Source organism: Anopheles gambiae, chromosome 2 (genome assembly GCF_943734735.2).
Source record: "Anopheles gambiae chromosome 2, idAnoGambNW_F1_1, whole genome shotgun sequence".
NCBI classification, from domain to species: Eukaryota; Metazoa; Arthropoda; class Insecta; order Diptera; family Culicidae; genus Anopheles; species Anopheles gambiae.
The window spans coordinates 73,137,895-73,151,406 of NC_064601.1; the positions used below are offsets into that span (position 1 = coordinate 73,137,895).

A 13,512-nucleotide genomic window follows, 5' to 3' on the forward strand; every position below is an offset into this window, starting at 1 on the left:
TCATCCTCAACAGGGCCCCTAAAGCTATCAAATAGACCATCAAAACCTCCATCATCATCAACTGCACCGCCCCAACCATGATCATCTTCAGCTGGACCGTCAAAATCACTGTCGTCATCAGCTTCAGCCACGTGTCGAGCTGCACCTTCTACTGTTTCAGGATTTACCGTGGTTGACCTAGAGGCAGCACCGACTTTGGAGCTAGCGTAATTACCAGAGTAAATACCAAATCGTGTTCTGGCCGAATTTTCCAAAACGGAACCAATGAATTGTACACCCAACCTCGTCACATTGCTGTTCCAGAAGGTCGATCAGCTACAGTCATCCGTGGACAAGTTGGAAAAGCGGTTAACTCGGCAAGACAAAGATATCGCACTGCTCCAGGTGACTTTGGATGACGTCAAAAACAGCGTGTGCGGACGCCCGAGGACAACAGATGACGAGAAGTTCCAATTCAACATGTTAGACACCGTAGAAGAGTTGGTGGAATTTGATGATAAGCTGGCAGATCGAGCATATTTCGAAAGTGTGTTGAGATGGGCGAACAATCGCATTACCACGGAGGAATCTAACGCCAGACTCTTTGAAGCAAAGGATTTGATCTTCAGCAGACAACTCCAAGCAGTGTTCCTGGACTGGCACGGGCAAGAAGCAGAAACATCCACTACGAGAGCGAAGAAAGGTGGTGAAGTTTTTCCAAGCATTGTGTAGCAACCGATATGTGTCCGTGAACGAGGCATTGGTGGCTAAATTTTTTAAAGACAAATTCGATATGCCCAGAGTCGTCTCAATCAGGAAGGCTTGCGCCGAAGTGGACCGCGCAACAGAGAATTTATCGAACACGAATAACATAACTTTTAAATTTTGAACTCAAGAAATACAATATACTCTTACTCAAGTCATATAAATGAAACTTTTATTCAAAAAAAAAAACATTAGCAAGTACACAATTATGGACAAAAACCCTACACTTTGCTGTGCGGTACTGGGACAAACTGAAACACATCAGCTTCCTTGGTATGCCGCGAAGCGCGACTAGTTTACAGTCTCCTCGACTGGTATATTTTTTATAGAGAAATCTAAATCCATCATGCTGGCAGACCGGATATTCATTATGAAGGACGAACATGGAACATTAAAACTTTCGAAGGTTTTCCTAAAAATATTACAATCGACAAACATGCTACCTTCCTCCCGGGATGTTGTTTTGTACATCGCAACATCATTGTCTTTCAGCAAAAACCAACAATTTCTATCGTCCGCTTTCAAAATACAATCTGGCATCGCATGAAGATTAACAGTTTGTCCATTGGCTTTAATATATGGGAATGATTTTGAGTTTCCTGCTTTGGCATATTGGATATGCTGTAATTCAAACAGCCTATTAACAGCCTGTTCCAAGCAGTTTTTTCCAGATCTTAATATTGTTTTAATTTTTTGAAGGAACGCTTCGAAAGGATATGCCGACAAAGTGTGCAGTGGACCAAACCTGTCTACATCGTCAAACACATGTATAAGGTTGTGAACGTTGGCTGACACTAGGGTGAGATCATATACGCTCGGGAAATCTATGACATATTGTCGCAATAATTCCTTTGCGTAAGGCCAATGTTCCACGTACTCTTGGGAGTTAAACAGTGTCATGGGAGTTAAACACAGAAGTAGTGCATGAAATGGGTGTATTCCTCATCTGTTATCCTGCCCTTTAAAATAACCGAACTGGCATTATGTAGGAAGTAATTATACTCCATTCCTTTCCAGAATTTCATATATTTTAAGCTTCGAACCTTTCGAGCGAATTCTACAGGGAAATTTAGCTGTTCCAGGTGCTTGGAAATCGCCTTACGCACCTGTGGAGACCATTTCGTTGCGGCAGAAAACTTTCCTTCCGACCATCCCCTCATACACTTCCGAGATATCCCATAATCCCTGAAATGCAGAGGTTCGCTCGAAATAATATCTGCAATTGTATCGCAGCCATCAAGGTCTGTTAAAGGGGTTGCATTGTTGTAGTGGCCCACGTATACACCCCTCTTGAAATCGTCGTGATTCCGTGGCTCATCATCAATCTGCCCATAATAGGTGCGATGTTAAGTGGGACCATAATAGGTTAAATTGGCGACCATTTATTAGGATGCCGTATTTTTCTAAATAATTCAGCTCCGTCACAAACGATCGCAAATAATCCTCAACCGATTCCAGTTTGGATTCGCCCGCAAAAATGGCCACTGTCATCACCGGCACCTCTGGCATTTCAGGGAGCCGCATTAGAATCGGCCAGAATTGGGTCAATCCACTTTTATGAAGAGGTAACCCATCCCATCCATTAGCCGGTCTCGTAGTACAGTCGTCAGCTCGTACGACTTAACAACATGCCCGTCATGGGTTCGATCCCCAAATAGACCGTGCCGCCATACGTAGGATTGACTATCCTGCTATGGGGGGAAATCAATTAGTCACTGAAAGCCAAACCCACAAGTGGGTACAGGCAGGCCTTGACCGACATCGGTTGTTGAGCCAAAGAAGAAGAACCCATCCATAAAAAAATCCAATTGTATTGTCCCTAAATTTGGAGTCACCAGCCTATAGTGCAACCGGAAATGTGTTAATTCAAAACAATCTTTCCAACCCCTCTCCCCCCCTCCCAACCAAGTTTAAAACAAGAAAACACGACATAAAAGCACAAATACAGGTACCCCCCTCCTCCAACCCATGACACCCCACCCCACACACACACACACACACAATCACCCCACCCCTCTGCTCCTAACACAGACACACACATTCCCCCCCTGCCTCTAATAAACACACACACACACAAGATACAACATAAAACCATTCTAACCCCCCCCCCCCACCTCACCTCACACACACATACATATTAATAACCTGAAGTACGATTTTAAGCCACTAGCGATGCCGTTGTACCACAGCTTTCCTCCGTTGACCGTAGCAATCATTCTGCGCGTAGAGGCAGAAGAAGGAGTCTGCAAAAAGGTACGCGCATCCTTTGGCAGTTCCCTGTGGTTATTTTTCCGCAGGAGTTGTAGCAACGAATTCATCGAACGATGCGATAGATTGCCTTCCAAAGCCCATACACGAAGAGCATCCTTGAAGGATAGGTCAGCGCATAGGGCTTCGCGGAAACCAGCATCATCGTCCTCATCAGAATCCGTTGCATCGCTTGTTTCGCCCATAGAAACAGATTCGTCACTGTCCGTCAAAAGTGCAGCTAAAATGTGACAAACGTCAGAAGGGCTAACACTTTCAACTAGCGAATAATTTACCTAAATCGTCGAGCTCCGTTTGCACCTCTTCGTCAACCTGCACCGGTGGGTCTGGCACAACCGCTGGCACGGAAGGCCGCGAAGAAGGCCCTGGTTGCTCTGTAATTAAGTATGGTGCAACATTTGCGATGTATATCAACACGGTGGTGCTTTTCTAATAGTGTGCCGTTAATCATTATTACCTCCATCGTCTTGAAGCGTTTCTTCCCAATTCATCATTCGATGCTTCAAGAGTCGATCACGCTTCTTATACACCGATCCACTATCCTTATCACGCTTTGCTGCCATCGTAATTTTTTAGAACTTGTGGAAAATCGACCGAACGCTGCAGAAATAATTGTTGTGTGTTTTGCGCTTCGTCACTGCTGTCAAACGGTTTTTTCAAAATGGGCGCTCCTTTCTTCGTGTGCAAAAGAGAAACAATAATCAAACTACAGTAGAGCGTCGATTATCCGGGCAGCTCGGGACCGGACGGTTGCCGGTTAATCGATTTGCACGGATAATGGTCCAAGAAATGTCAAACGCATATAAAACATATGAAATTCACTAGTTTTATTATTAATTCACCTAGAATCCATCGATTAATCGTTAGTAGAATATTATTTTAATCAATAACTGTAGGTTTAACAACTGTTCATGAACAAAAATGAATTTCGAAAATACCCCTAGACACTACCGAGCTGCACAAGAAACTGGTTACCCAATTGATTACCGCTGCAAACTTTCGCCGTACGTATGAACAGCTGTCAGATTTATGCGCACGGTTAAGACGCCCGCCGGTTAATCCGTCCCCGGATAATCGACGTTCTACTGTAAATAAGAAACATGCTTGCTCTCACAACATGCCGATTGGCAGCCATCCATTCGCATGGAGCGCTCTCGCTCGCGCCGACCACCGCACTACCACCAATATACCGTCCGTGAGTTGCATCTATGGGAAGGTCGCTCAAAGCAGCCGCAATAACGTAAACATTGCTTGCTGGGAATGTTCATATAAAAAAATGAATTTCTATAGCTTCATTAGTTGATGCACTAGATGGCGTTATTTCACTTTTTCCATGACAACATTTTCATATTAAAAAAATTCAAGTTTCAGAGCTTTAGTTCTTTGATCACTAGATGGCGTTTTTTTGCTTACGTAAAGCTCAAAGATCGTGATCATTTATGATAAGCTGCATATGCATATATACAAGTGACAGACACGTATGGACATTTATTAGTGGATGTATTCTCGATAAAATCAGACTTGTGTTTCTTTTTGTGAAGTGAATTCATCATTTGTTTATTATCATATTGAACATTATGTAATCTTTCTTAATTTCGGAAGAATTAACTGAAGGCTGAAGAATTGCGTGTTTTCTGTTTTAGCGCTCAATCACGAATGACATCTCTATTTGACAGTATTGCCTGAGATACTTAAACCTAGGTGTGATCGCACAAACAAGATGTACATATAGAAAAGGTGTATGTGTAAGGATGTCAAGGTGTATGTGTGAGGTATATACAAATTCGAATTTCTAATTTCTACAGCTCGGCCATCCTGACGAGAAATTGACCTCAATTTTTCCTGCATATGTATAGCCCTACCCTTAATCTTAAGTGTAGCTTTATGAACATATTCCGATCAAGCTCCCCCCAGAGGCACTATCCATCTTCTCAACTTGTCCGACTCCAACACTCCATCATATGGTATTTGCGTCATTTGTATTCCATCGATATCACGTATAACATATCTGTCATTAGGTAAACGTTTGTGGATAACGTATGGACCTTTATATCTGGCAATGAGTTTTTTGTTTGAATTTGGTGTGTTATCTACATTTTTAATTACAACAAACTCTCCTTCATTGAATACGGGAGCAGGGCGATGGTGTTTAGCATGTTGTTTCTCATTATTTTGTTGTGATTTTAAAATATTGAATGATGCTTCTGCACGTATAGTTTCTAAATCTGAAAATGCTTTGTTTTTGTCTTCTAAATATTCGGTCAATATATCTACTGAAGGGCCTCGTTGGTTAACACCAAACAATAGCATAGAAGGGGAAAAACGAGTGGACGAATGAATGGTATTATTAAGAGCGTATTCTGTAGATAGCAAATGGGTCACCCAATCTACATGGTCGGTCTGATTTGATAATTTGCTCAATATGGGACGAATAATGCGATTGACCCTTTCCACTTGACCATTAGCTTGTGGTGATCCTGTGGCATTCAACACATGGCTAATTCCGCGAGAAGAAAGGAAATTGGAAAATGCGGCTGAAGTAAAGCATGTACCTCGATCGCTAATTATTCTTTTAGGTCGACTGTAGTAAGAGAAATATTGTTTTAGAGCATTGCACACCTCTTTTGTACTAGTGGAAGTAGTTGGATACAATTTAACGAATTTCGTAAATGCGTCTATTACTACCAATAAGTATTTTTTCTTTAAAGATGATGTAGGTAGCGGTCCAAAATGGTCAATGTGCAAGGTATCAAATGGGTAAGGTTCTTTTTGGATGCTATGAAGGTTCCGATTATTTACTCTAGATGGAGCAGAGTGAATAATGCACTTCAAGCAGTTATTTATAAAGTTTATTATCCGTGTTTTTCTGTTAGGAAACCAATAATTCTGATCTATTTGGTTGCAACATTTTTCGGCTCCCAAATGACCTATTTGTTCGTGTATTGATCGTATCAGATTATTAACCGTTTCTGTTGGCACGTATAATTTTAGCCTATTAGAAGGTGATCGTTTGAATACAATACCGTCTTGTAATTGGTAACCTTCGACATCCGTCGTCTCTAACTCTTTTTTCAGAGTTTGGATAAGCGGATCCCTAGCCTGAGCTACACGTATTTGGAAGTCAATATCAACATCATCGAAGGCAGCCAAATGTTCCAGTCGGCTTAATGCGTCTACATGACTCATTGCTAATCCAGGGCGATGTTGAATAATGTAATTATAATTCTCCAGGAACAGTGACCAACGTGCTATCTTTGCGGACGAATTTCTATTTTTAAGCGTTTCTACCAGAGAATTACAATCAGTCACTATCTTTATTGGAATGCCGTGTACATAGGTATGGAAACGTTTGAGCGCATATATAACGGCCAATGTTTCAAGCTCGTAGCTGTGCAATTTAGCTTCATCAGCCGAAGTGGTTTTGGAAAAATACGAAATAGGGTGATATCTACCATCATCCTGTTTTTGCAAAAGCACAGAACCAAAAGCTATCGAACTTGCGTCACAGTGAAGTTCAGTTTCGCGTTTAGGGTCGTATATGGCAAGCACCGGAGCTACTATCAATTTATCTCGGAGTGTTTCAAATGCTTTTTTACACTCATCATCAAAAATAAATGGAACATTGTTTTTCAAAAGATTAGTAAGTGGTTTTGCAATACTAGAGAAATGTGGAACAAACCTCCGGAAAAACGAAAAAAGACCTAAACATTGTTGTACCTGTTTTGTGTTCTGAGGAACAGGATAGTTTTTGATAATTTTTACATGATTATCGCTAGGACATATACCTGAATGATTGGCCTTGTATCCTAAGTAATCCAATTCATCGTAAGCAAACTTACATTTATCAAGCCGTAGCTCCAACCCATTATTTCGTAGAGTATGCAAAACTTCACTAACTATTTCAAGATGTTCTTTAAAGTCTTGAGAAGCTATGAGAATGTCGTCAATGTATACAACCAGCTTTTCATTCTCGATGAATTTCCGCAAAATTGTATTAATGAAACGCTGAAATTCAGCTGGCGCGTTTTTTAATCCGAAGGGCATACGCGTGTACTCGTACTGGCCGTCTGGAGTAACAAACGCTGTGAATTTAATTGAATCCTCGTCCATTGCCACTTGATGAAAACCACTCTTTAGGTCTAGTAACGTAAAGAATTTTTTATTGCCCAAGTGTTCTAGGCACGTCTCTATGAGTGGAAGCGGGTAGTTGTCGCGGATTGTTACTTTATTAAGAGGTCGGTAGTCGACACACTTACGAATTTCGCCATTTTTCTTCCTAACGAGTACCAGTGCGGAAGCATAAGGAGAGTTACTGGGTCTTATTATATTTTTCTCTAATAAATCCTTCACAATGACTTTTACTTTATTCCTTTCATCGAAAGAAAGTCGTCTAGGCTTTGTGAAAATAGGAGTATCATGAGTTAAGCTAATTCGCATTTTATGAGCAGATGGTATTATATGTTTATCCGGAAAATTAATGTAATTATTGGACACTATTGATCTTAAAGCAATGCCTTGTTCTTTAGAAAGATGTTCTCCAACATTTATAGTGCTAGCCTCATCGCTAATATTTATAGAACACATTTCAGAAAAAGTTGTGTCATATTGTTGTTTATGTTCAGATTTGTCTGATATCGAAATGAATTTTGAAGAAATATTGGGATCGGACAATTTCGAATCTTTGCATACCTCTGGTAAGGGAGCCTGGATCGAACTACGTAAAAGACCCAACGTTTGGAGCTTATGGTAAAAACCCGGTTTTTTTAAGTTCAGAATTTTATCTTTATTTAAATTCATCAGCATAAGTTTGCTGTAATGTTTACGGAATTGAGCGAGTGTGATGTTAAATTCTGATAACAAATCTCTCCCTACTATCATGGATAGGGACATGTAGCTTTTTGGTAAAATATAGAAATTGTGAATGAATGTTTGATTACGAAAACTAAGTTTTAGCTGTACTGTTCCAAGAGTTTGTAAATTCACATTTCCTATTCCTCGAAATCCACTTGGTTGGGGAGCGCTTAGTTTTGTAACCGGAACAATGGCTTCATTTATGAAGCTTTTAGAGCTACCGGAATCAAAAAGAGATGTTATAATTAACCCTGGGCTCCAAACATTGTTTCTCTTAAAAGCTACACTTACCTCCTGATAGGCCTCAAGTTGAACGAAGTTTCCATTTTCCCCAGAATCTAGATGCGCTGTTTCATTGTCGTTGCCCTGTACCGCAGCAACCGTTAGTTGACGTCTATCTGGGACAGGACAGTTGCGAATGACATGTGATGTGCTACCACATCGGAAACAGGAACCCGGAGCTCGGCGAGGTTGTGTGCATTGCGATGAATGATGTCCATGATTCGAGCAGTTATAACATCGAAGAGGTTCTGTCGTCGTTTGTCTTGGTGGAATCGGTCTCGGGGAAATGGTGTTGATGTGAGATGGGCTGCGGCGTTCTGGGTTTTTGCGCAACAGAAGATGGGATTCATATCGCTTAATGTTATCAATCAGGTCGTAAATATCGCGGTAATCCTTGGTCACAAGGCTATCATAGAGAGGGTCACGAGAAAGTCCTCTGATGACATAAGTTATGATAGCCTCCTCACTCACGTGGCCTGACATTCCCAGCGCATTTACTCGGTATACATAGCTTGTGTACGACTCAGAAATTTTCTTGTAGACCGATGCTAATTGGCTATGAATAACGGCTTCGTTACAGCGATCAGGAAAAGCCTTTTTAATTGTGTCAGCGAATTCGTCGAATGTCTTCAAAGTGTTACGGAAGCCATTGTATCATTCGCTTGCTGCTCCAGTCAACCGACTGCCTGCATATAAAAGCATCGTGCGATCCTGCCATCCATATAATTCGCTATTGTAGCGAATCGTATTGATCCACTTATTGATACCGAGGCCGTCAGAAAATTCCGGTATCAAATGTTTCAACTCCTCGGGATGAACCAATCGACCATCCGTAAACGTCTGCCGCTGTTCCATTTCCATAATTTTTGCTCGTAGCGCCATTAATTCCAATTGATGAGAAGCTGCGTCGAATGAAGCACCTTGCGTCGAAGATGTCGGAGCAGCTTTGTCTTTCATCAAGATGGCGGCTGCTGCAACGTGGTTTCCATTGTTCGTCACTTCGTCTTCATCTGCACACACTCTTTGAGGAATGAAATTCTGGGTTGATTGTTCCTCCATTTTGTTTTTCGGTACACTTTGCTCGTACAACATGCGTAGTTGTGGTAAAGTTGCTTTCGGAGGCACTTCGATGTTAGCAACTTCCAAAGCACAAAGAAGTTCCTCTTTTGTAAGCATTTTTCGGCACAAACGGTTTATCCCACTTCTGAATTGTAATCTTTCTTAATTTCGGAAGAATTAACTGAAGGCTGAAGAATTGCGTGTTTTCTGTTTTAGCGCTCAATCACGAATGACATCTCTATTTGACAGTATTGCCTGAGATACTTAAACCTAGGTGTGATCGCACAAACAAGATGTACATATAGAAAAGGTGTATGTGTAAGGATGTCAAGGTGTATGTGTGAGGTATATACAAATTCGAATTTCTAATTTCTACAATTATTAACTTTTTTTTTTAAATATAATACAATGGAGTTTACTAAACGGATTAGAAAAAGTGGTATGCTATACAGGCATAGGGATAAATTACAAAAAAACAAATGGAAACTTGGCGAATGTTGTGGTTAGTTCATCGACATCATCTAATTACTGCCTTGGCGAATTTGTAAGTGCTTATGTTTGCATGCTTAAATTTTATAAAAATGTTCATAAATTGGAACATGTTTTGTATTTTAGGTACCCGTAAATGCACATTCGGAAGATGATGCTGAAGCGCTTTCAGATGGTGGGGGATTCCATGGCATTCGGCACAGATGGCATTCGTTGAATGTGTTAAATATTAGGCTTTAGCTACAAATCAGACACACCATTCTGTAGAAATGATGCTTGAAATTCTTAGGGAAAAGACTGCGCAAAAATTTCCCAAGGACCCAAGGACGCTCTTGAAAACACCAAGAACAGCAACAAATATTACAAATATTGAAGGAGGACAATATTGGTACAACGGTTTGCAGAAGTGTATCATCAATAATTTCAGGTGAGAATCAGAAAAAAATGTCTTGATGGTGTTTTCAACTCATTGAATTTTCAGTTTCAGGGACGACGAAATTGATGTGGAAACTATTTCTATTAATATTTCTATCGATGGCTTACCCTTACATATGAGTTCGTCCACGCAATTTTGGCCAATACTCGCAAATATACATGAACTTCCTGACTTTCCTGTCATGACTGTAGCGATTTTCTGTGGCCCCAAAAAGCCAGGAAATCTGGATGAATTTTTAGGACCCTTAATCACTGAACTAAATTCATTAATGGCCAATGGAGTTTTTGTAAAGTCCAGAAAGATAGGAGTAAAAATACGAGCAATAATAGCAGACTCACCAGCCAGAGCATTTATAAAAGGTAAAATTGTAAATTGTTTTAATTGTGTAAAAAGTTACTAATTAACTATTCACGTCTTTAGGTGTTGCTTATTTCAACGCGAAGAATGGGTGTTTGAAGTGTAAATGTGTTGGAGTATTTAACCACGATTCGAATACAGTTGTGTTTAGAGGCATTAACGCTCCTCTCCGAACTGACAAGGAATTTAGAGAAGCATCCCAGACCGCACATCATAAAATCTTGACACCTCTACTGCTACTGGATAATTTCGACATGATACAGAATGTTATTATCGCAGACGTACTGCATTTGATATACTTGGGTATTATGCGAAGATTACTGTTTGGGTGGAGAGATGGTACCTTAGGTTAATACACAAAGTGGGCTTCCAGTACGATTGAACAAATTACTAAGTGGTTAAAAAATGTTAAATTACCTTATGAAATTCATCGTAAAACACGAGATCTATATTGTTTGCGACATTGGAAAGGCACAGAATATAGTAGTTTTTTTTCATTATTTAAGCTTTGTTATCCTAAAGCACTATTTACCAGAAGACGCATACGAACATTTTATGCTTCTATTTTGTTCAATTACATTATTGTCGTCAAACATTTACAAATCAAATTGGAAACTTGCTGCCGAAATGCTTGAGCAATATTTTCTAGACTTCGAGAAGATTTATGGTGTAAAGTATATGACCAGCAATGTTCACAATTTACAACATATTTACAAGGACGTAGATAAATTTGGAAAATTGCCTACCCTTTCAACTTTTAAATTTGAAAACGACTTACACTCCATGAAAAATATGCTCAGATCAGGATACAAAAATTTGCAACAGATAGCTAATAGAAAAATTGAATTAATGAATTGTAAGCCTATCAATATGACTAGAGTACAATTTCCTTTCCTTAAAATTCAAAAAAATCGTAGCATGCAGTTACATTTACGAAGTGGTTGTCTACTGAGAAATTATTTTCATGATTCTTGGTTTTTGACAACTGATAATTGTATTGTGAAGTACCATTCTGCTACTAAAGAACACGGATCAATTGTTATTCAGGGTTTCAAATTACTTGATTGTTATGATGCATTTGATAGTCCATTTTCCTCCCAAATATTGCATGCGTTTGAAGGTGATATAAAGAAAATTACTCGTTCAGCGTCCGAATACAGATGTGAAGATGTAAAATGTAAGCTGGTAGCAATTAATAGTGTCGAACCTGATGGATCCAATTTTTTTTTCATTCCGCTACTACACACTTTTATAGAATGGAAATTAGTTATGTAGTAGTACAACTGAACAAACATGTCAAATTGAATCAAATTTAACTAATATATAGAGCGTATAGTAAGCCTAGTTAAATGGTTTTACGAGAATTCATATTTTATGGCAATTTACGTTTCTGTTATTTTTAAACACATTCTGTAGAAACATAATGCGACCTAGTTTTTAATCTTTTTATTATTAATTAATAAATATATTCAAAAACTTCTTAACATCAACATCTTTTGTTGTGAGAAGTAGGTTTTCGTAACCCTTGAATCATGCATCTTTCCTGGCTATGCTTTATCTTTCAAGCATTGATCTGTTACCAAAGTCAAATGGGTTGTACCTATCTCTCCAAAAACTTCTAAGAAATTAGGAAACATTTTTATTGGTATTTTCGAGTTTTCTTTGCCTTGTCCTGACCAACTAATTTGCGTACAAAATGAACGATTCAGTAACATATCCAAAGCATCCAACATTCTATTATTACTGTTTGTTTCACACATGTTATGGGTAAGCCAATCAATAACAGATGTTTTAAAATCGTCTTCCTCAAGACTTTTGTCAAAATCCTTTAAATATTTATGGTTATCGATCGGATCCATTGAAAATGATGGTTTTTTTCTTTTTCTGTTTTCTTGCTCCAAACTGTTAATGAACAGATCCATTTGTACCGTATTTAAATAAACTTTTTTTTAACTCTTTAAATTCCTCTACAAGACCACCTAACGTTGGTACGACCTGCTGCTCTAGTACTTTTGTTAAATTATCAATTTTATCTAATCCTATCATTTTGTTGGATAAGTTGTTGTTAAGTCGCTGATTTGTTGCATTAAACCACCTACAACAGCGATCAAACTTGTGATTGCATTTTCCATCTGATTTGTTGGAGAAAAGCTATTATTCTGCTCTAATTGAGAAGGAACTGAAGGAAAATCCTTTCTAGTGGTTTCTGGTGCATCACTCGGCTGTGCTGATTCCATGAATTAATTCGTAGTGTCTGTTTGTAACTGTGAACAACCTTTGGGTGAAGTATTTGTATCTAATTGTGCACAACCATAAGGTAAAATGTCTCTCTCTAACTGTGAACCACCTTTAGCTAAAGTGTCTGTCTTGAATTGTGAGCAACCTGTAGCTAAAGTACCTGTTTCTAACTGTATACAACTTTCAGACAAGGCGTTAACTTTGTTAGCATTTTCTAATGCTCTCTGGCCAAATCGCTGCCTGTACATAGTTTTTACGGATTGAATGTAACAAGAATCATCACTCGATTCTCCTGACATATCGCTAAGTATAGCTATACCTTGTTGTAAAGATAAAATATTTGATTTTTGAACTACACACGCTTGTCACGTCCATCCAGATGAAGGAGTACTTGTTTCAACTTTTATCAGCTTAGCTATGTCTCCTTTGGGCCAATACACATAACTTTTCCCAGCACTGGTACTCTGGATCCAGCCATCTGGCACTAGTGTAAGTTCAGAAAAGCCTTTTGGGCCATGCGTCGTTATAATCGAAAAAGGCATAATATCTGCAACAACAACAAAAACTTTAATTTCATTTGGTTTCTTTGAATTTGATGATAAAAATACCTTCCAATGATTCAGGTAACCCCTTACAAAACACTATGCTGACAAAGCTGGATCATCAAAATATAAAAAGCTATATTGAACGCTGTTGAAGCACGCAATGTTGAAGTCCGAAAATAAAAAAAAAAAATAAAAGTAAAAAAAAACTTGGTTATCAATTTTACGACGTTTCTATTGAAAACA

At 39.1% G+C, this 13,512-nt stretch overlaps 2 long non-coding RNA genes across 2 annotated transcripts; one reads left to right on the forward strand and one right to left on the reverse strand.

Moving 5' to 3' along the window:
• Positions 1-4,642: 4,642 nt before the first annotated feature.
• Positions 4,643-11,733, reverse strand: LOC133391539 (uncharacterized). Its single transcript, XR_009765029.1, has 2 exons — positions 11,183-11,733; positions 4,643-4,817 (listed from the first exon to the last, which is right to left on the reverse strand). It is a non-coding gene; the product is annotated as an uncharacterized LOC133391539 (long non-coding RNA).
• On the forward strand, positions 9,917-11,186 carry LOC133391538 (uncharacterized). Its single transcript, XR_009765028.1, has 3 exons — positions 9,917-10,120; positions 10,175-10,488; positions 10,550-11,186. It is a non-coding gene; the product is annotated as an uncharacterized LOC133391538 (long non-coding RNA).
• Positions 11,734-13,512: the final 1,779 nt, after the last annotated feature.